Genomic DNA, 23,662 nt, shown 5'->3' with positions numbered 1-23,662 from the left:
GGTAACACAACCAATTCTGTCTTCCAAGGCTTGTTAAAGAAAGCCTGTTGCTTTCCCACCCAGAGAGAATGATAGCAATTAGCTAATTATGTTACTAGACTGTAAAATTTCATTACATATCAGCATTCTATTAGTTAAGCTCATCAGTAATGTTCAGTTAGTCTCTAAGTGACCTGAGCTGTTTTCCTTTCAAGAAGTTGGCATCACTATCTAGGATAGCATTAAGTTCATTAATCTTGTTTGTGCTGGTATCTTCCTTGGAAAATTAGCAGACAGCTTAATTTTATGCTTATTAGGATTTGAGGCTCTTAAATACATTCCTGATTCAGGCAGTTGCAAGGCACTTGTTCCTGTTCCTAACTTACCTGTTCTACAAGACTAGGGAAGGTAACAAAGAGGAAAAGTGCAAAGACTTGGAAGGAAAGAAACAGGATTCACTAGAACTGAGAAAGGCAGTTCTGGAAGAAAATCTCAGAAATGTGGGAGCGGAAGAAATGCTGGGAGGAAGATAGGGCATTAGGAACTAAACACAGGATAGAAGTCGTGAGGAAGAAAAAAATTTGATCACGGGCATATCAGTTCTGGAATTTTGGACGGACATCAGGGTAGAACAGTGGTATAACATGAACAAGAAGATAAGACTGCAGACCTAGCTGTAGAAAAAGTATACACTGATATGCCAACAAAAGGAAGGGGAATGGAGGAAGTGGAAGCCACTACATTTTTTTAAAAACAGAGAAAGGAAAACAAAGGAGATGATGAAAAAGATAAGGAAGTAACAAGGAAACAAAATCTTACAAAGTCTGCACTGGATTAGACCATATCACTCCATCTAGCTCAAATCTGACAAGTGCTGGTAGCAGAGATTTCATAAAAAGTCATATAAAAACCAGGCCACACATAGAATGATGCCTTCCCCAGTATACTTGCCACAGCACAGCAATCAGTAATTTAGGGGTTTCCTGATCCAAGGCTGCATCTGAAAAATTAAATCTGACAAAAACGAGTTTTCACAGATTTCAGGATTTGTCTAAATATGAAGGCCTTCTACTCAGAAAATGCTGAGGATTAATAATGACATCTTTACACTGTGGTGTGTTTAAAAGTGTTGCAAATTAATTTACGAAGAAAAGATTATTGAGAAAGGAAACTTCACATTCAACCTCCAGCTTAATAGGGCCTCACAGCTATTACATCCTCTTCTTAACTTGCTCTCTTATGATTTTTCCTTTTAGAAATAGATGACATTTTATCAAAGAGCAGATGCATGCCTGAATTTACCAACACTATCATGGCTTTCAGGGACTAAAGATTAGAAATAAAAGTAATTTAAATTGAAATACACTAGTTCTAGCTGATGATCTTTTAGGAATGCAAGTCAAAATAAACTCTTCTTTCAGTGTTGATTTTCTCAGGACTTCAGGTCAATTCCTGCTCACCACACTGATACTAAAAATTCTTAGTGATTTTTAATTAACTGTCATCTGACAAAAGTGTGTAAGGGTTGGTCCTTTTATTACATTTTCTGCTGTATTAATGTTTCAGAAATATCTCAAATTAATTACATTGTGGGCTCTTGCAGTCTCAGATGTCGTAGTTGAAACTGGAGAAAGTAAAGGAGCAAGAAAATGAGTCAGCATTATTTTTTCTGAAGGAAAAGAAAGGAAAAGTACTCGTAACAATAGGAAGATGGGTGGAAGAAGTGTGAATCTGTTTTGGAAGGGGGTCTTCTTTATGGGATGATAAAAAGTAGTGGTATTTTAGAAGTCATCAAATAGAGAGCCAGCTTTATTGGTGAAGTATGAGTCTGGGATGTAAACAGTAAGATGACTCAGAACTGTATTTTAAGATACAGGTCTGCACAACTGTGTACACACTTCTGTAAACGTCCCTTTCATATTCTCGAGCACTTGATATGCTTACATAATGCAAGTACTTCTGTGTGCACTTGGCACACTGAAACTAGAACTGGCAGTATCTCTGTGACAGTCTGATATGTATGTTGACAGTGGCATTTTTTTTCCATAAAATGAAACTGTGTGAGGAGCTCAGGGGTGCATGGCAATGTACATCTGTGTGAACATAGCTTTGAAAGTGGTTGTCCTCTCTTCTTCAGACTGGTGTTGCAAAGTCCAGAATCTAAGGTGAAATAAATCCCTACACCAGTACAGGCTGGTGGCCAACCACCTGGAAAGCAGCTTTGCAGAGAAGGACCTGGGGGTTCTGGTGAACAACAGGTCGAACATGAGCCAGCACACTGCCTCTGTAGCAAAGAGGGCCAACAGCATCCTATGCTACATTAGGAGGAGTTGCCAGCAGGTTGAGGGAGTTGATCCTTCCTGATCCTCAGCACTGCTGAGGCCATATCTGGAGTACTGTGTCCATTTGTGGGCTCCCTGGTAGAAAAGAGAAAGGGACATACTGGAGTGGGTCTAGTCAGTGGCCATGAAGGTGATTAAGAGCATGCCACATCTGGCATAGAAAGAGATGCTAACAGACCTAGGATTGGTTTAGCATGAAGAGAAGGCTTGGAAGGGGATCTTATCCATGTGTGTAAAAATACCTGATGGGATAGTGTAAAGAGGACATAGCCAGACTCTTAATCAGTGGTATCCAGTGAAAGGACAGCAGACACAAACTGAAATTTAGAAAATTTGATTTAAACATTTTTAAAACCCTCTTTTTTTTACTGCACAGTTGGTAGAGGTGCCCTGAGAGGCTGTGAAGTCTCCATCCTTGGAGATACTCAGAACTGAATTGGATGTGGTCTTCAGTCGTCAGCTGCAGACGACGTCACTGCTTTGAATAGCACTACGTTAGTTCTAGATGTCCCTTCTGGCCTGTAGCAAAAGTCACTGTAAATCTTCTCATTAGGAAAATTCCAAGACAAAGTTACCTTATTTGGCATTGAGATGCATATGTTACTTTTATAAAACAGTGGTTAATGTGACTTCCCCTGAGTTCAGGAAAAGTTAAAGAAGTAGACCTAAAAAATCATGTCCTGATTGTATTTCTGTCTTTATTGCAGTACACAAAAATGTTACCGTAGTGTTGCTTTAAAGTACCTAGGTTTAGGTAATCTCTACTTTTCCTTTGCAACTACAGTAGACCTCTGATGTTTTCAACAAGCAATAGAGGGTGATTTTTCAAACCTAATTAATATCAGATAAATTCCTAAGGTTGTGTTAAAACTTTCTATTGACAGCCAGTTGTGGCCAAATTCTTATTAAACTGTCTGAATTCTGCCCAAATTATGACACTTTAAAAATTATTATCTGCTTTCTAAAGTAAACAAGCAAACAAAAAAGACTGCTCCAAAATATTTTATAAATTAAGAGAAAAGGAGACGTCAGGCTTATAACTTAATGAAAGCTGCATTAAAACAGACATAACAGAAACCATTTCAACTGCTTAGCTTCAAATGTTAAATAAAGCACTGCTGGCAGGCAGTATGGTTGAGCAGAAAAAACTTAGCAACACTTAGCTCAACGGGGAAGAATATTTATAATCCTGAATCAAAAACAAGGTTATGCCAGCAGACAGAGCAACAAGCTAGAGCTCTGCCTAAGCTATATACCGGTCAAGCAGCACGTGTGGAAATCTCTGCCCTCCCTATATGCCTTTACAATAACTGCCATTGTACTCTAAACATACATGTCAGAGTGGGGAGAGTGAGTACTAATGTTGTTCCCTGGAGTTCTGAATTACAGGCACTGCCCCTGTATCCTACCTCGGTTACAGTTAGCATTGTGTCAACAGCCAGATGAGAGTTAAGAGCAAGGTAAGTGCTTCACAGTGGTTGTACCATGATAACAGTATGTGGCCTGATGAGAATGTAATTAAATATTAAAAATAATGTGAAGACATGTAAGAAAACAAAGAAAGTGGTTGATATTCAGTGCAGGAATCAATAATGTTATACATGGTAATACCAATAACATAACAACGCCTGAATTCATATGGGGCTATTTGCCAAAATACTGCAGATACTTTAAAGAGTAAGACCTTAAAAATCCTATAAAGTACAAAATGTGGAGATTCTCTGCTTCTAAAAACTGTTGGAAATATAAAACGTCCTGTTTGCACTCACACGTATATACTAAGATCATCTCAGTAAGTTGTTCCAGTCTGGCAGGCCAGGTCCCACAGTTCTTACAGTCATTGAATAGTACCTTACTCAGCAAGTTGTCCCAGTGACTTAACTGGGACTGTCCAAAATGAAAAGAGTCAGGGAAATTTTTATCTCCCTTCAGAGAAGAGCTTTCAGGATCTGGAGCAAGTTCATTACTGAGCACTGTTATTGTACAAAATGTCATTTTCTCTCAACCTTTACATTCAGCTTCTGTAAACATTTACTGTGACTTTCTTAAATGGTTACAAATTTCTTGTGATTTTGAGCATACCACTTTCTAGGGGCAAATTCTTACTGTGTTACTTCTACTTTGTCTGGAATATCTTCTGATATATTCTGATTTCTAAGTCATGAAGTGACTCCAGACCTACTACTGTGTATCAGGGACTGCACCTATTCCAGTGGACTCAAATCACATTTTTGACTAATGGGAGTTGCTCTTCATGGGAATGTTTTGGGAAGTAAGCTCAGTTACAGGTATTTAGTGAACATACTCTTCATGGGCAAATTAGTGCACAATAGTGCACAGAGTATACCATAGCTTACTCCTTTCTCAAGAGAATAAGGTGCACATACAAGTATTCTCACTGGATTCCTTTGCAAAAATTTCTTTAATTACACAAGCCATGTGCATCTAAAATGGTGGAAAGGGATACTGAAAAGCTAAGACCATTTTCTACGGAACTGAGCTAAGGTGGGTTCTGTTGTTGAGAATAAAATTTACTCACTTTAAGTTGCAGGTTGAAAAATAATTTTAGTCAGATACTTCCAAGTTTTAATAGGCAAATCCAGAAAGCAAATAATGGAGGAGAAAACAAGGTTACTTACTAAAGCTAAAGTTCTCAAAATAGCTAACCTCTATAGACTCACTTTTCCTTTGTACCTTTGTCTTTGGAACTGTGCTTTAATAGGTAGTTGGGACTTAGAAGATACAAAGTATTAGTATCTCCCTTTATAGATGTGTCTTTCATAACTGAAGGCTGGATTTAGTAAAGGACAAATACACCTAAAAGTGAGTTTAGTATTTACTTCTCTATGTCCAAAACAGCGATTCTGTAAATCCTGGAAGTTCTACAACTGCAGTTACACAGTGTAATTTAGTTTTGACAAAGTGGAAGAATTTAGCACCTTGCTTAACAGTAAACCTAATCAGCAGGCAGAAGTGAGGCATTCTTACTTGTCCAAGCTCTGACGAGCTTGATCTCAGAGGTGCTGTCAGAGCATCCTCAGAGCCTGATGCACACTGACAGTTTTGGACTCCTCACAAAACACAGTGGCACCTGCCACTTTCTTTTATAACAAAGCTGAAGGTGAGCCAACTTAATTTCTAGACCAGTTATACCTACCTCCCAGAAAAATGCCCAGACTACGGTCTGGGGAAAGTGGAAGCTAGAAGTAGTACAGATATCATCTTTGTCAGTCACTTATTTGCCCCTTTCCTTCACCGCACGCTCCACCGGCACATGCACAGCACTTTCCAGTGCAGCACTGCCACTGCCAAGACACTGAAGGACGGCACATGCTGGGTAAGCCAGACAGGTAAGCCTGCCACCCGTGTGAGGGGTCCTCTACAGAAGAGAAGCTGTGTCCCAGCCTGGCAGCCAGGGACTCTGCCCCATGCTCAGGGGTCACCACAAATAGTGATATTCTCCCTGACAGGCACAGAACAATGTAGCTTTTCCTCTGTGACATGACCTTAAGCTGTGAGGTAACTGCGGGAAAGGAAGGGGCACGCTGCCATCATCTGACCCAGCAGGCAGAGGATTGTGCACAAGGGAGGGAAATGGTGTAGGGGGCTGCACTGTTCTTGCGTTTCAAGCACTGCCAGTGCAGGTAAACACTGAGGACTGACTGTTAAGGAACTTCCTTCGTGGTAAGGAGATCTTGTATCATAGTCCTTGCTCCCATAATTTTTTTTTCTGTGTTTTAAGCAGATAAAACACATAAAGATGCAGGGGAGCAGGGATTCAGAACTCAACACACATGCTGAGTATTCTTCAGAATTCTGCATCCTCAACCTGGTGAACTGTAAATTCATGTACACAGTACCGTGGTCTAGGTTTGGAGTAGACTGCAGGTTTAGGGTGGTTTGGCTTCCATTTTGACATGCCTTCTGCATTCAGCACTCCATTCTGGGTCCCCAACTCCAGCTTGGAAGAGGTTACTGAAAAGGTGTCGGTGTATTTTCAGTCCTGCACTGGAGTGCCCTTCTCTGCTGTGCACAAGCAGCATTCCACTAGAGTTAGATTCCAGGCAGTTTGTTTCTCTAAATCTAACTCAGCAGTAATGGAGTACTCCAGTCATAAGTAACCCTATTTATCTGTAGCAATGGTTGAAATAATCACTCTATTTTACACTCCTATTTTGATGGTACAAACCTTTTACATCAGAAATTGAAGTGAAGAACAACAACACAGGAACCAGGGAGATTTGGGAACTGAATAACATGGGCAAGGTCACTTTAGAAATGCTGCAGAATCAGAGCTGACCTTTTTCAGACAATTCAGTGTTTCTGCAAGCATTCTCCTAACTTCGTGCCCTGTTTTGTCCTTCCTTCAGAATATCTGCTATCACTGTTGGACATAAAAAGCTTTTGAGATGTCTTCTGTAAAAACAATTTTCTCAGGGAGTAATCAGCCAGAGGATCCAGCTGTTAGGTATATCTATAGAAGCAGGAACTGTGGGGATTTTGAGAAGCCTACAGAATTTAAGTGTTGACTTTTTTAACAGTCACTGTTACCTTCGCTTCACTCCGGATTTTCTCATACCCTCGTCTCCCTTGTCATCCCTTCAGTGGTTTTTTTCCTTGTCTTATTTTTGTCATAGCCCATCTCCAAACAGTAATGAAATTAATATCACGTTTGCTTTGTCACATTAACTATTTAGAAACTTTGGAGGGCAGAGAACTGAATGTACTTACTTACAACAAGCCCTTTGGAATCCACTTACCATTACATATGTGGCATTACTGTAATAAACATGATTAACAAGAAGAATTAATGTTTTGAATATTTTTTTGTTTTGGGAAAAATCTTGAAAATCTTTTGTTCAGCTTCTGGCTGATGTTTTAGATGATTCACGTATTAAATAGGTGTACCAGTGGTTATTATCTCAAAAAAATACTGTGTATTATTTAATGTTTTTACAACATATTTCAGTCTTTCAAGGAAAGGCATAATATTCAAATCATAGAATCACTTAGGTTGGAAAAGACCTTTGAGATTAAGTCCAACGATTAACTGTTAATTTGTCCTGTCACTAGTGATCTGGGAGAAGAGACCTACCCCCACCTGCCTAGAACCTCCTTTCAGATAGCTGTAGAGAGCAGTAAGATCCCTCCTGAGTCTCCTCCAGACTAAACAACTTCAGCCGCTCTTCTAAAGACTTGCTCTCCAGACCCTTCACCAGCCTCATTGCCCTTCTCTAGACACAGTCTGGCACCTTTATGTCCCTCCTGCAGTGAGGGGCCCAAAACTGAACACAGTATTCAAGGTGCAGCCCCACCAGTGCCCAGTACAGGGGGACAACCACTGCCCCAGCCCTGCTGGCCACGCTGTTTCTGATACCAGCCAGGGTGCTGCTGGCCTCCTTGGCCACCTGGGCACCCTGCTGGCTCATGCCCAGCCGGCTGCCGACCAGCACCCCCAGGCCCTTTCCCACCAGGCCCTTTCCAGCCGCTCTGCCCCAGCCTGTAGCGCTGTGTGGGACTGGTGTGACCCAGGTGCAGGACCCCGCACTTCTGCTTGTTGAACCTCATACAACTGGTCTTGGCCCCTCAGTCCAGCCTGTCCAGATCCCTCTGCAGAGCCTCCTGCCCTCAAGCAGATCAGTGCTCCCCCCAACTTGGTGTCGTCTGCAAACTCAGTAAGGGTGCACTCGATCCCCTCGTCCAGATCGTTGATAAGGATACCGAACTGGCCCCACTACTGAACCCTGGGCAACACCACTTGGGACCAGCTGCCAGCTGGAAGTAACTCCATTCACCAGCACTCTTTGGGCTCAGCCAGCCAGCCAGCTTTTAACCTAGTGCAGAGTACACTCGTCCAAGCCATGAGCAGCCAGTTTCTGCAGGAGAATGCTGTGGGAGACAGTGTCAAAGGCTTTACTGAAGTCCAGCTAAACAACTTCCACAGCCTTTCCCTCATGCACTAAAAGGGTCATCTTGTCATAGAGGGACATCAGGTTGGTCAAGCAGGACATGACTTGCCTTTCATAAACCTGTATTGACTGGGCCTGATCCCCTGGTTGTCCTGCGTGTGCCATGTGGTCGGCTCAGGATGATCTGCTGCATAACCTTCTGCAGCACCAAGGCTGACAGGCCTGTAGTTCCCCAGATCTTCCTTCTTGTAGATGGGCATCACACTGGCTGACCTCCATCTTCTGGGACCTCTCCAGTTTGCCAGGACTGTTGACAAATGATGGAGAGCGGCTTGGCAAGCTCCTCAGTACCCTCAGGTGGATCCCATCCAGCCTGATAGACTTGTGCACATCTAAGCGGAGCAGCGGGTCACTGACTTTCCTCCTGGACTGTGGGGACTTCATTCTGCTCCTCCTCATCCCTGTCTTCCAGCTCAGGGGGCTGAGTACCCAGAGGGTAACTGGTCTTGCTATTAAAGACTGAGGCAAAGAGAACATGAAGTACCTCAGCCTTTTCCTTGCCCTTTGTGGCAATGTTCCCCACCATTTCCAGTAAAGGGTGGGGATTATCCTTGGCCGTCCTTTTGTTTCTAATGTAATTGTAAAAACATTTGTGTTTTATGGTAGTGGCCACCCTGAGCTCCAGCTGGGCTTTCACCTCTCTAATCTTTGCCCTGCATAACCTCACGACATCCTTATAGTCCTCCAAAGTATCCTGCCCCTTCTTCCAAAGGTGCTAAACTCTCCTTTTTCCCTGAGTTCTAGCCAAAGCTCTGTTCAGCCAGGCTGGTCTTCTCCCCCACCAGCTCGTCTTTCAGCACATGGGAACAGCCTGCTCCTGCACCTTTAAGAGTTCCTTCCTGAAGAAGCCTTGGCCCTTCAGAACGATCCTCCAAGGGACTCTGTCAACCAGGCTCTTAAAGAGCCAAAGTTGGCCCTCCAGAAGCCCAAGGTAACTGTTCTGCTGACTCCCCTCCTTACTCCAAGAATCAAAAACTCTGCCATCTCATGATCACTATGCTGAAGATGTCCTCTGACCACCACATCACCCACCAGTCCTTCCCTGTGTGCAAACAGCAGGCGCAGCAGGACATCTCCCCTGGCTGGCTCACCTACCAGCTGTGTTCAGACATCTTCCACATATTCTAGGAACCTCTCAGACTGTTTCCACTGTGCTGTATTTCCAGTAGACATCAGTAGGTTGAAGTCCCCCACGAGGACAGGGGCTAGCAATCCTGAGACTTCTCCCAGCTGCTTGTAGAATGTTTCATCTGCCTCTTCATCGTGGTTGGGTGGTCTTAACAGACTCTCACCAGGATATCCACCTTCTTCGCCCCTGCCCCCACTTCTTACCCAGACAATTTTATTATTGCTATAGTATTTCCTAAATAAAACATGTAAGATTACATTTTTATCATACTGTTTTCCTAAATTCTTTCTTCAAAAAATTAAAAAAATATTTCAAATGCCAATTTGCTGGAATTGTAGGCCCTAACACAACAGCACACAGTAAAGCCTGTATGTGTCTTGGCATGTCACAAGTACAATCAGTTAATAAGCACTTCCTGAGCAAAAACCTGAGTGATACTAACTTATATCTGTAAACATAGGTTTAAAATGGGATTTAGAACTAAATTTTAAGAGGTATATAAAAGACTTACAAGTGCTGCTAATTATCAGTCTTCCGTGTCATGCTAATGATCCTATACCCAGAAAAATCAGGGGTACCAGAGAACCTGGTTCAAAATCATTATTAGACCAATCCAAATTATTTTTTTCATTTCAGTATTTCTGAAAGAAAATTTCTTTCTTGGCAAAATTTTGCAAAAAATACAGATCCAATTAAAAGTTGCAGTTGCGCCGATCTATAACCAAGACAGTCAAGAAGAGCACCTTTATGCCCCTCCTTTAAGCCCACTGCTTTGAGATCTGTATCACCAGCATATTTCAGTAATTTTCTTCTCTAGATTTTTACTGAAACATAGCTGATGTCAAAGCTGAGAATTTAGCCATGAGTTTTAAGTGCTTCTTTCCTGATAAATCTCTTAAATACTATTTCATTAAGAAATCCCAGATGGCTGCAATTTTTAGTGTTAGAGACTCTGTTTACCTTGGTTCTGTATAACTTGAGTTATATTGTTTTCAGAAAATTACTTCTGATTCTCACTGAATCTTACAAATCCAGACTATGTTAGCAGTATGTTCATATATCTTACAAGAAGTGAGAACATGAGATAATGAAGTTGTGTGTTAGAAAAAGACTTCAGCTTGGGCTCTTAGAATTCCACATATACTAGGTTTTTGCTTGTGATTTCTTAACTCCCTTTTTATGTTTTGGACTGAATTATTATTCCTGTTAATGGAAATATTTTTACCAATTCTTAATAGTTCTCAACATTCTGAAACACTTTTCTCTAATTCAAAAAAACTGTTGTGATTCTGTGCCCCTCACTGAAATCAGCCACTGCAGTTGCTAAGTTAATTGTGCCAGGACCATGCAATAAAGTGCATGTGCTTCTCACAACCCATGTTCTGTTGTGCCCTGCCAAGTGTTAGACTTCCTGCGGAGTCATCTAAGAAAAGACTTTGTATTTATCATAAACTTTGGTGCATGGAGGTTTGCTCTAGTAAGATGTTGAGTACCAAACAAAAAAGGAGAGCTGCTCTCAGCATCAGCATCAGTAACTTGCAAGATCAGTCTCCAGCCAAAGCAGATCTCAGATTTTTCAGGTTTACACAGGGAAAATTCCAAGCAAATCCAAATTTATTATAAGGTGTGTAAAATCTGTTCTGATTTTTCTAGTTGCTTTATAGTTCTGTTCTGTAACAATTAAATATTTGAAACCATACCTGGGCATTAAGGTCTCAGTCTCATCAGAACAAAGCATTAAATTAAGCATTCCTTAATCAGGAATCCTTCCAGTACTATTAATAATATTATGCATAATTTCACATTTAAAATTTAACATATACTGAAGTGCTGGTTGTTATTGAATACTGTTTCCTTTTCGCTGGATACATTTGCAGATCTACATTTAGATTTCCTACATAATCAATTTGTATTCAATGTAGTTCTTCATTGTCTCTCTTACATTTCATTTTTTTCCTTGCTGTTCTTGTCTTTCATATGAATATTTTCTGCATTAACATTTCTTGCCAGCAGATTTGGCATAAGAGTTCAAATACTGTCATATGATATTAAATTATGTGCTCAAAGTTGTTGAAGAAACTGCTTTCCCATTGCAGAAGAAAACAAGTTTGCATTTATTGGGTGAACAAAGAGATGCTGACTCTTTGTATCTCCCTCATGGCAAAACAGATCGTTGCAAATGTACTGTTGGTAACCTCCTCAGCATGGCAAATGGTTAAGTGGCAAAATCCTTAAAAGTGCCTTGTTTATATAGCAGCCTCCAATTATTTCTGTGAGTTCTGGAGCTGTTACTGTGGTGAAGCAGAGCTGTCCACCCATATGCATTTACATCCCCTTCCAAAAAAAATCCAAGAAAACAAGAAACTGGTGCTTTGGGATAGTACGACAGCTCTAACCATAGCCCTGTACATAGACTGAGCAATGTGAGGCTGTGTGCTGAGGAACCAGTCTCCTGCAGGCTGAATAACACCAGGACCCTAAAGTCATGGAAGTTTCAAAGGCTGGGCATTTAATTTAGCTGCAGACCTGCTTGAAGTAGTGTGTGTACAGCCTTGATATTCATTTTACATCATTCAAGATATGGAAATGAGTAGTATGTCTGTACAGCTGCTAATACAGCATATTAGATGCCCAAGGAAGACTTCATGGAGGCATATTTGTTTCCCAAGCAGAAATAGGCATTTCAAAGAGGAAAAAACAGTAACACCAGTTCGCAAAGTCAAGTGGAGACTAGAGCAAGATTCAAAAACCTGGAGTGAAAAAAATGCAGAGTTCTTTATGCTAAAGTACTGCTTCCTGAACACATTTTATCAACAGATGGTTTTAAAAATTTCTTTCTCCATATATAAATTTAAATTCAGGAAGCTAATCTATATCTTTTTTCTCTTTCCTTTTTTTTTTTTTTTTTTGACACATTCAAGTTTTCTCACAGTCTCTCAGCTGTGATTTTTAATTTGACTACTCATACAGATTTGGTCTGTGAAATATCTGGTAGGGCTGTGTGAAATACTTCTACTAACACTGTTCCACAATTTCTTTTTCACTTGGAATACCATTATATGGAGGTATGTGGATATTTGTGTTTAAAAAGATAAAAACATACACCAGCGCATAAGAATGACCTATTCAAAGCACTCCTGGAAGCATGTGATACATTCAGAATCCCAAATACTAACTTATTCTGAGCAACCTAGTAATGATCTGCCTGGGGGATTGCTTTCCTTCCAGTTTAGAATTATAGCAGTCACATTGTTTGACTAGCAAAAATCAAAGAAAAGGTATGAGAATGCATGGATCTTTTCAGTAATTGTTAATGCAATATAGCTCTCATCCAAATCCCAGTGAAGCTTACAGAACATTTTTCCTTTAGTTTCAATCAGTAGTCCTTAGACCAAAGTGTTCTGTCATATTTTTGAGGAAATGCAAATACATTGTTCCTTACTGCTTCTCATTTTACCATCTCTTCACATCTGCTCTGTTTTTCTCATTTTGAAACACAGAAAACCAGAAATCTTAAGTTACAAATAACAAGTATCCAGATCACACAAATGCTTTATGGAATGCCCTTTGAAAAAAAAATTATATTAAAATTTGTATTTTAAGTAGGTACTAGAGACAGAAAGAAATTAAAAAGAGAAGTATAAATGAAAGCACTGATCTGGTTTAGTGTCCTGTGTATGGTCAACAGCAGATGGCATCACTTGCCTGCAGCAGAATTCCTTTTAAATCCAGTATGTTAGTATGTTGTGACCTAGATCCTACAGCACCAAATACCCAAAGCATTTCATTCATTTTCAAGCCTTTCTGGGAAGTCTGACCCTACTTGTCCACACAGATCAGAACAAGTATCATAGATCACCCCACAAGATAGTTGTTTTGATAGTTACCAAAACATTCTCTTCCCAACTGTTCACCGGAGGAACTACACAGGAGTACAGGTTTTGCAGACTTTTGAAGGAGAGTTTATAAGTCGTTTATTAATAAGTAGTAAGTGATTAAGGGACATTTTAAAGAACTTAGAAACTTAACTAAAAGGGGAAATCCATAGGCAGCATGAGTTTCAGCTGTCTGCCGTCAAGTTCTAAGAGGCAGTATGGAGGTATAATGGGCTTGAGCCTGGTGGTTATCTGTGCTGTCACTACTGTTTATCAGAGAAATTCATTTGAGAACAACTTGCTGATGCTGACAAGGCAGGATGCTGAATAGTAATTTCTTTGGGAATCTTGAAATTTTTCACATATACCACTAATCTGACTCTTTCTTGGTTAACAGACCTTTTCTGAAAGGTCTGTGTTGCAGTTTGGGTTTATTTTTTGCTTAGTATCATACAATTTGAGGAAGTGAGGAAGTGAGATCTTTTGTCCAGCTGAAGCTAGAGCTAAGCAAGGCTGACTTGAGCACTCACCCAAAGATTCCTTTCATCTAACTGGACACCACCTCATCTCAACAGGGCGCCCGATAATGTGCAGGGAGAAAGATTCTGTTCAGCTCATTTTTGGCTAGTGCAGAAGTCTTATGGATTTCCCTAAAGTAAAGGCCAGGGACAGCCAGCTGAAGGAAAGAAAGATGAAAAGGAGGCTTAGAGTTAGCTTCTGCACAGGTTTGGTGGTTAAGCCCTGCGTTTATGGGTTTTTTAAAATCTTAAAATAACTCAAAAGCATAATTGAAGATACACAATTTTGCTTGGAATTCTGAGTGCTTAGAAGTATCTTGTCAGGATATTAAGCTTAGCTAGTGTGGTAGTTTAGCCTTGGCCAACAGCCAAACTCCCACCCAACTGCTTGCTCACTCACTCCTCAGCAGGGTATGGGGAGAAAACAGGAAGAACAGGAATGAGAACGCTGGGTAGAGAGGGATAAAGACAGGGACATTGCTTACTGGCTATCCTTGCAGGCAAAGCAGCCTTGGCTTGGGGAAGATTAATCTTATTTATTGCCAATTAAAATAAAAATAATTACTGATATGGGTAAAGGGAAGCAAAAAGATAAACATTAAAACACCTTTTCTGTCCCCTTTCCGGGGCTCAACTTCACTCCAGCGGCTCCCCCCACCTGAGCAGTGCAGGAAGGAGGGGGGGGGCGGGGGCTGGGGGGGGAGGTTTGCGTGTTATGGTCACCCCCATAAGGGTTTGCCTCTCCTTCCTCCTCACACTTTTGCTCTGCTGTAGTGTGGGCTTCTCCACAGGCTGCAGTCCTGTCAGAGAAATCTGCTCCAGTATAGGCTCTCTACAGGTGGCAGTTCCTTCAGGAATATCCATCTGCTCTGATGTGTTCCTCCCTGCAGGCTGCAGGGAAGATCTGCTCTGCCATGGAGAACCCCCTCCTCCTTTCTCTGACCCTGTTTCTCACTCTTTGTTCCCTCTTCCCCTTCCCCTGTGGCGATTTCTGCGGTTTTTAAAATAAGTTTTCAAAGAGGTGCCATACACATGGCTGATGGACTCAGCTGTGTCCTGCTGTGGGTCTGCTACGGAGCTGGCTGGAACCATCTGGAACCAGCCGAAACCAGCTGGAACTGGCTGGAACCAGCCATGTCCAGCACAGGGCAGCCCCTGACCTCCTGCCACAGCCGGCACCCTGCCGCTGCCACCTACACACCCAACACACTGACTTGCCTAAAGTGGAGCGAGTTTAAATACAATTTCTTAATATTAGTGCTATTTTACTCAAGCCCAGGAAGCTTTACCAAGTGATTGTAATCAGTTTTGTTCTCTACTTGAATCGTTTGGATAGTCCCCTGGTAATTTATTTCTTGCCCATGGCTGAGTTCAGCCAGCCAGTAAAATTCACTTCTGAGGGAACAAGTCTAGAAAATTCTGGTCTTTAATTCTAATAATTTCAAGAAATACCTGCAAATACTGAATACACTTCTAAGTACATGCATAGCTTTTAAAAACAGTGTGTGATAGTTGTTCCCCTGATAACATAAACTCAGGGGTGTGGAAGAATCACAGTATTTATTAATTAGTAATTAAAAATCCTTTTTAAAAGTAAGGTTCCTTCATCTGTAGTCATTGTCTCATGTAGTGAGCTTTCAAAAGAATTTTGGAACTTCAACATAAAAAAAATAATAGAAGACTTCAGTAATATAAGTGATGCTGTATTTTTTCCTTTCCATACTGAAAATTACAGTAATTTGCAGGTTTATCAAGTAACTTCTGTGTAAGTCAGTGAGATTTTCTTGTGTAGATAAGAAAAGTGTATTTCCTACTGTTGTGGCTCAATTGTTCTAGCATGGAAATATCTAAGTTGCCATCAACTTGGCAGTTAGAAATTTCTAAAATGTAAGTCACTGCCCTGTGCTTTTATTCCACTTGTATTATCATATACCCAGATTGGCTCTATCAGCCTTGTCAGGGTAATTGGAGATTTACACTGGTCTAACTAAACAAAATCTGATTACATGTCTTCTGTTACTGAAAGTACTGTTGTAACAGCTTCAAAACAGCAATCTGTTTTAACAGAAACAACCTTGCAACCATTTATGGGTCTACTAGAAGGAACTATCCCTGCTTTTCCTCTGGCTGGACTGGGATGTGATATAGCAGTTGTATCACGGTATTGCAGCACATTAGTAGAGAACAAAAAAGAAAACCCACGTGAAGTGAAACTGGCAGCAGCTTGTTTGAAAGACATATTTAAAAAAAAAAAAAAAAAAATCTCAGCACATTAGAGGAATACAAATAAGAATGTTTTCTCAAGATCAGTTTAGAAGAAAATATTGTTGGATGACTTTTCTACTTACATTCCAAATGTATCGGCAAGTCTTTTGTTACCTTTAAAGATGAATGGTTAAGTGAATAAAGGTAAGTGATGTGTTTAAAATCAAAAGCAGAGGCAGGTTTGGTAGGCTATTGCACCTAAGCTATAATCAGAGTGGCCTCTTGCCTTCAGTGTCTATAAGGGGATTAAGTGTCTCATCTCTGCAGTAGTTGTCACATTTTCATTCTAGCAGAACCATAATGTCTGAGGTAGGTCTTGTTTCCAGATCATCTTTGTAGTTGCTATATATTTCTAAACTGCAGTGTGCCTGATACTAGATTAAAAGACGATCAGCAGCATAGTATTTGTGGACAGTGATTTTCCACAGTTTATCCAGCCAATTTACATTCCTTTTTGTGGGAAGTACATATATGGGGCATAAGGCAGAATCTGATGAACTCATTTTCACTTTGGATTTGCCAAACCTTTATTTTCCTGTAGCTATGTCTAGGCAGTTCTTTCAGCTTATAACATTTTAGAACTATTGATATTGTTCATAAAAATCATACTTTTCATTAGTTAAGCATAGAATTTGTCAAAAAAAAAATGTTACAAAATGGTGTATCAAACCCTTCATATAAACTAGCTACTTTTTTAGACAGAGCTAATAACGTCAGTATGTATTTTTAAATATTGTTGATAGTAAAAGTAAAATGCAGCTCTGTTGTAAATGTGTGACTAACGTTTTTAAGTTAAATTCAGAATTAGACTATAATCTTTGTTCAGTTTTAGTAGTCTTTAAGTTTCACTAATTCCAGTGAATACTGGATACCTGTGGGAATTCAGGAAAACCTGAAGGTGTTTTTCGGTTGTAACCAACATTTTGGCAGTACAATAAAGTAATGTCAACTATATTGGAAAAAAATTTAAAAATTGAATGGATTTTTCACTCTACCTTTTCATGTTAGGGAGGGGCATTTAAATCTTGGGGTTTGCGTATTTTAAAATTACTCTCCAAAGAGCTGCATTCACCTTTCTTATATACTCTATATACACTCTATATCCTGGGTACTATATGGTTGGTATAAGAGCTCCCTCTCTAGGTTTTATTTTAAATATCAGCTTAGGAAAATACACAGGAAAGTAAAAGCCACCCCTTGTCAGTGCTTCATAAACATATTCAGTTGTACATGACCTGATTTTAAAAAGCAGGTTTTTATGGAAAAAAAAACATAACCATTCAATTTTATGAATGGTTAAAGTATGAAAATGTAATGTTTTAGATTTAAGTTGTATTTACAAAAACTCATACTTTTACTTTTCATAGCAGCCTGGTAAACTGCATAACTTAAGCTACTGTTATATAAAGGAATAAACCAGAATTTTCTCTTTTGTAACTACTTTTAATACATGTCGATATCAGAGCTCTGAAACTGTAGAAGTGTGGCTCACAGTAGCACGGGTTTCTTATCAACTGAGTAGTGTTGGTGTCTTTGAATAAGGACTTCTACCCTTTATGACGCCCTGGTGGTATAGTGTCCATGTGACAACTACAGAAATTCCTAGTAAGGGAGGGACATGATTTTTGAAAGTATTTAATATACAACCATCAGCATAATTTAGCAAAGACAGAAAGAAGGAAGATCAGAGCCAAATGATCTGCTAGTTTTCCCTAGGCATCAGCAAGTGTTTCTTGGTCAAGTAAGTAATAATACAGACCTCATGATAGGAAATGTCATTGTTAGTGTTAATAAGCTAACCATCTGACTTTCTTTCATACAGTTATTATTATTAATAACAAAACAAAAAAATCTCTGTATGATGTAACACATTCTCATAGTTCTATTTGAAAATCAAAGACTAATTTTTTCTAGTGAAGATCAGGCAGGAGAGACATGTGACAGTTATTATGCAATATGCCAGCTTGTATGGACCTATAAATTTTACCCTACATGCAGAATACTTGCATAAGCACATGTACACCCATCTCACTATTCCCCCTTCCTCATGTATAGGAACACATGTGTCTTGCCACTTCACTGGCAAATCAAGAGGCTTACTCAGAGGCATAGAATTCCATAAATTCTATCTTTCATCCCTTCCTATATAAGCCATTCATTGCATTCATTTTGTGAAAGGCAGCAATGCTCCCCTGTCAGATGAAGTATCCCCAAGAAGCCACAAACTGCATATCCAGATCCTCTAAGGTTTACCAGTACTTCTTTATCTTACCTAAGTGGATAGAAAGAAGCAAGAAAATTTCTGCTCCATAATGGATGCAGGAAGCGAGTTCAGTTTATTTTCACAGCCTTGTGGCAGCTGTGCTCAGAAGCCAGAGATGAGGAGCTGGACTTTGGCTCATGGGCCAGTACTCAGTGCTGTGCTAGCTCCCATGTGGCCAGCTGCACATAAGCTATTAGCTCTGTTGAGAACATGATTTAGCACAGTAGTTGTATGAGATTGTGTTATGTGAGATTCTCTTTAATATCTAAGTTGTTTTCATAAAGAAAACAGCTGGACTGACTAAAACAGAGGTAGCTGACTTTGGGGGGTAATAATACAAGTTTGCATTAACTTTTTTTTTTTTTGTAAATAAATACAAATTGGGTATAAGCTATTTAATAAGAAACATACCATAATCAGCATTCTAGTCCCACTAGTCCCCTGTTCAGCATTGCTCGTGGCATGAGACTGAACATATTGAAGTAAAAAATTACTGAGTGGAGGGGAATTGTTGACACTTGTAAGGGAAATTTTAAGACCACTACACAGAATGTACTTCAGGGATTATAGAAGAAGTCTTTATGTTCATTATCATCAGAGCATGTGTCTTTCAGAAATGAAAATGAGGCCTGTATGCATGCATAGAAGAACATTGTTCAGTTGCAAGCTAACGGAATTCTTGTGGTCATTACTGTAATTAAGCACTAATTAAACAGTTTGAGACAATCAGTGAGGGTAGTAGCCTGGAAATAATTCTTATTGTATAAACTGTGGATAATTAAAAATATTTTGCTTGGATATCACTGCTGTTACCCTGAATTTGCATACAAGAGAAGAATTTTGCTTGCAGTTCAATTACAGATGCTCCATATTCTTGAAAAAACAAGAATGGGTGGGAAAATACATCTATCATATGCTGCAATGGAGAGACGGGGCTGCTTGATGCAAGCAAATGTCGATTTATTGTACACAATCACGAGTTTATATATGTCTTCAGAAGCTGCGCGCTTTAAACAGATTGGTTCTTTAAGCTAGGCATTACATACTAGGCAATCCCCGATTGGCGGTTAACTACAAACAAAGGACACTTTAAGTAAGTGTTTACAGTCATCAATTAGCAGCAAGGTGTTACCTCTCCTTGGCACCATCCATCCCCCACTCCCCTATCCTCTCTCGGCATGACTCACCCTGTTAATTGTTACCTATTCACACTCCGCATCCTCCCAGGGTTCCTGACCTACGAGCTCGAGCACATTCCCCTCAGCTAACTGATTGCCACCCATGGTCCTGATTTCTAGGCCCCTTCCTGCAATCATAGACATTTCTAGTTCTTATTCTCATGATATTCATTAATATAGCCTACAAGAAAAATAAATCAGATTTACAGCAGCAAAAAAAACTCAATTAAAATACCTATTACTGTGCTTTCCAATTACTTTTCCAGCTCATTTGTGAATAGGAAGTCACTGATAAATTTTAATTGGCTTATGAGCCAATCATCTTGTGTATAATATCTGCTTTCTTAGTCTGCACAATTAAAAATGTGGTCAATAAGACTAAAGACATTTTAAAGAAAGGTTTTCGCCATTTTTGCTTCTTAGAAATCAGATAGCTGTATGAGGACAATACCACTTTCTTGCAGCTGTGTGCAGACCCTCAGTCTTTTTGCCAGTGACAGCCAGAAGGGAAGAAGTAGATTCAACATCGTAAACAAAGTTCATGTAATGGCCATGACTTCTAAAAAATCAAAGTATTTCTAACACTTGAAACGATGCAGAGAAAAATAGGACAACCATAATCCAGTGTTATCTGATTGTGATACAAGGAAATTATATTTCCATGATACATGTCCTTTTAGTGATAGACTTGTGGTTAGAGAATCCTAGCTTTCAGAGGAGTTTCACAGATTCAGCTTTACTTGCATAGAAGAGTGGAGTAGATCTGTATCTCCCTGTCAGAAAGAGGTCTCATCACTGAGCAGAAAAAGGTTATCATTACCATCTGTGGTGGCTTTATTTCCACTTAGTGTGTGAACATTGATGGGGCAATGCCCTGCAGGTGGAATAGGCAAATCAGTGACTTATTTATCCATTGCTAGTAGTTCATCTGCAGGACAGAGGAAATCCTGCTCAGAAAGAAAAGTTTAGGCAGCTAGGAAATATGCAGAAACTCAGTGTGCTTGGTTGTATATTGGTGGGACCTCAAGACTTGGGTATTACATGAAATAAACAGTGAGTCTGAAGAGCTATATTTTGGGCCTGGGTGCTAAATGTGGAAATGGAAAGAAAGAAAAATAAAAAAAAAAAAAAAAAAAAAAAAAGGAAAAAAATGGAAAGAAAGAAAAATTTTAAAAAATGGAATTCTGCACTTCTAAATCTTTTAGTAATCCTTCTGTTGGTAAGGATAAAGATGACTGTTATGTGTGCTCATTGGGAAATAAGCTGCAACAGTAAGTGATGCAGACAATGGGGGGAAATTAAAGCTGTTACCTCCATCTACTGCTTTAATTCCATGGTGCTGAGCTTGAGAACAGTGTTAAATGCACATGTAAGAATACATGACACTAAAAAATATTTAAAAATCTTACCTGTAAGCTAAAAGGTAGGACAAATCAGGTTAGTAAAAGCCACCAAGAGGCCATGTATTATTTAACTATGTATTGCATGGTTCTTAGATTTAGCTACCAGAGAAATAAAACTGGGTATATAAGACCAAAAGTTCAGAAAGTTAAAATACTATTCCAGAGGAAGAAAACCTTATATACTGTACTTTTGCTGTAATTGGCTAGTTGCTTGTTTATGCTGTGTTTGGTCAGATGTATTCTGTAAGGTTACATTAATTCCTGAAACTGTCTTTTACATCAGAATCCTGTTCTGCTCTAGATTCATCCAGTTTTGTAGTAACTCTTTTACCAAAAATGTTGAAATCATTAGGAGCAGTACATGCAAAACAAAGGACTAGATCTGGCCTTGAAAATGCTGGTACAATTTAGAAATAACAGTCTGCTTCTGAAAAATTGCTCCTGATTTATACTAAACCAAATTTATATCTAAGCAGTATGTGTTTCATCTGCTTTGGTTAACACCAATATGATTACATTAAAGCCCCTTCTTGCCATCTGCCAATTTGAAAATAAATGCTATTAAATTTATGGTTATTGTTTATGCAGAGAGAACAGTCCATTTCTAATCAGCAAAGTGATGACAGATTGAATTCATACAGCAAATAGGTAGGTTACAAATGAAAGAAACAGCACACGCAACTGCAGAGAAAGTTAAGATTTAACTCTTGTGAAACCAGGACTAGATACTGTGTATCAATGCAAGATAAAAAGTACTACATACTTGATGCAAGGTAAAAAAGTGTAAAACATTGTAATAAATAGAGCTTCTAAGTGTCTTGAGGAATTTGCAGGTAAGTACAGTCTTTAAAAAATGAAGTTCAGTTTATCCCAAAGCCATTTTGTTTGCATGTATGTGTGTTATAATGCTGTGTGTCTTCTAAGCATAATTTTCAGCATTTGAGAACTATAATTCTTTATTTTGTTACACTACTGCTTGTGCACTCACTAAAAAAATATGTATGTTATTCCTATCCTTTGAAAAGAATGTGAGATTTCAACATGGATCCATTTCTAGGAAACATGTGTTTTCATACGCAGCACAGGACTTGATTCTGAATAAACAAAATCTGTCAGGTATCTTAATTTTTCAGGAAAGTTATTCAGGGTCTTAAGGTTATTAAATGTTTTCAGAGTCGGAATCACTGAGGATAGGAATAAATACTATAGGAAGCATCTGAAAAGACATCCTTGAGTGTGATTGCTGTTTGTTCTGCCACCATAGCTTTATTCTGTATTTATGACAAGATGCAGGAAATGGCATATCATGCATGGTATAATTTGTCAACAAAAAGAGACTTCACTTTAAAAGTAGAGATGTAGATGTGGCTTAAGAGAAGTGCACATATTATAGTCTGCCCAAAAGAAATAAAGCTGCTGGGGTGGGCAGGTGTATGGTATTGCTCCTGAAGTAACACGGACCACAGCAATTGTAGTTTGTACTCCAGTCAGTTTTGTAATGAATTAGCAGGTGGGACCAATCTTCCTTTGTTCCTTCTGATGTAAGTCTAGCATGATTTCTTTTCAATCTTCAGTCTTTTCCAACCTTGTCTTTTTTTTTTTTTTCTCCTTTTTTGACTTCATTTTTTCCTTGTTTAAACATTCTTGATTGTACATCTTACCACTACTGTAGTTCTTAGCAGGTCTCATTGGCATGTACAAACACCAGTAGTCCTCCTTCATGTGTTGTGGAAGTGCTAGGGTTGCTTTTTCCTTTTAGGAAGGTTCTTCCCAATTCTGTGAAACCTTCATGGTCACATTTAGGTTCTGATGCCACCTGGGGGGACTCCTGTCCTTGAGGACCCTTGAGAGCCTTGGAAAACCGCAGTTTCTTACTCAGTGGGGGTAGATTATGGCAAGTCCTTGCATCAAATGTTCCTTAAGATTGCTCCTTTCTCCTACTCACTGAGTCACACGCATCATGGCCTACCTTATACCGAACCTATTTTCTTACCCCGGGATATGACTAAGTCTAGTCTTGGTGTCACTGAAATTGGTGGCAGAAGGTGCATGCTTTCTAGGCAATGTGTGGTCTCCTTCATTAGAAATAATGGTGAATCTCAAACAGAGGAATTAAAATGCTTAGCTATTCAGTATTCATTTGAACCGAACTTCAGTAGGACTGTATCAACACAAACCGATAGGATTTTCCTTAAAATTGAGTCTTTAAGCTTTGTTCTTAACAAAAGACCTGGACTTAACATTTTGACTGGACCCTGGATCTAGATGCAAATAATCACCTCTTACCTTAGGTCAGAAAGAACCTATTTTACTGGTTAAAGTAGACATTGTCTGCTGTAGGTCTCAAAGCCTTTGGCCTAGACTGGTGTTAAGGAATTATTTGACCATAGCAGCCCAATCTAGTGTTGCTGCACATAATTTGTCAGATAAATTGCTTTTGTTCCTGTGTGGAAATCCACAAGTCTACTTCTACTTCATATGCAGGAGGGTCTTTTGAAGCATCAGTTTAACCATAGGAAGGTCAATCACTGTAAAGAACGTTAGCAATCTTTTTATGGTGAAAGCTTCATTTATATTATTCATAGGCTAGAAATCTGAAAACATGCTGAAAATGTTTTTTCATTTCTTAGCAGTAATATTCAGAAGTACCATTAGATTCAGCTTATTTAGAAAAGCAGGTTCCTCTAGTTACAAAATATAGTTTTGAGGGTTATCTTACCATTTAACACCACTATGTAGCA

At 39.4% G+C, this 23,662-nt stretch overlaps 1 protein-coding gene across 1 annotated transcript in view; it reads left to right on the top strand.

Annotated features, from left to right (window-relative positions):
* The window catches only part of LOC121081342 (regulator of G protein signaling 7 binding protein), a 45,444-nt gene that overhangs the window by 5,434 nt on the left and 16,348 nt on the right, over window positions 1-23,662 (top strand). The window lies entirely within an intron of this gene.

The sequence above is a fragment of the Falco naumanni genome, chromosome Z (genome assembly GCF_017639655.2).
Source record: "Falco naumanni isolate bFalNau1 chromosome Z, bFalNau1.pat, whole genome shotgun sequence".
NCBI lineage: Eukaryota > Metazoa > Chordata > Aves > Falconiformes > Falconidae > Falco > Falco naumanni.
This window is presented reverse-complemented; position numbering and strand designations above follow the sequence as displayed.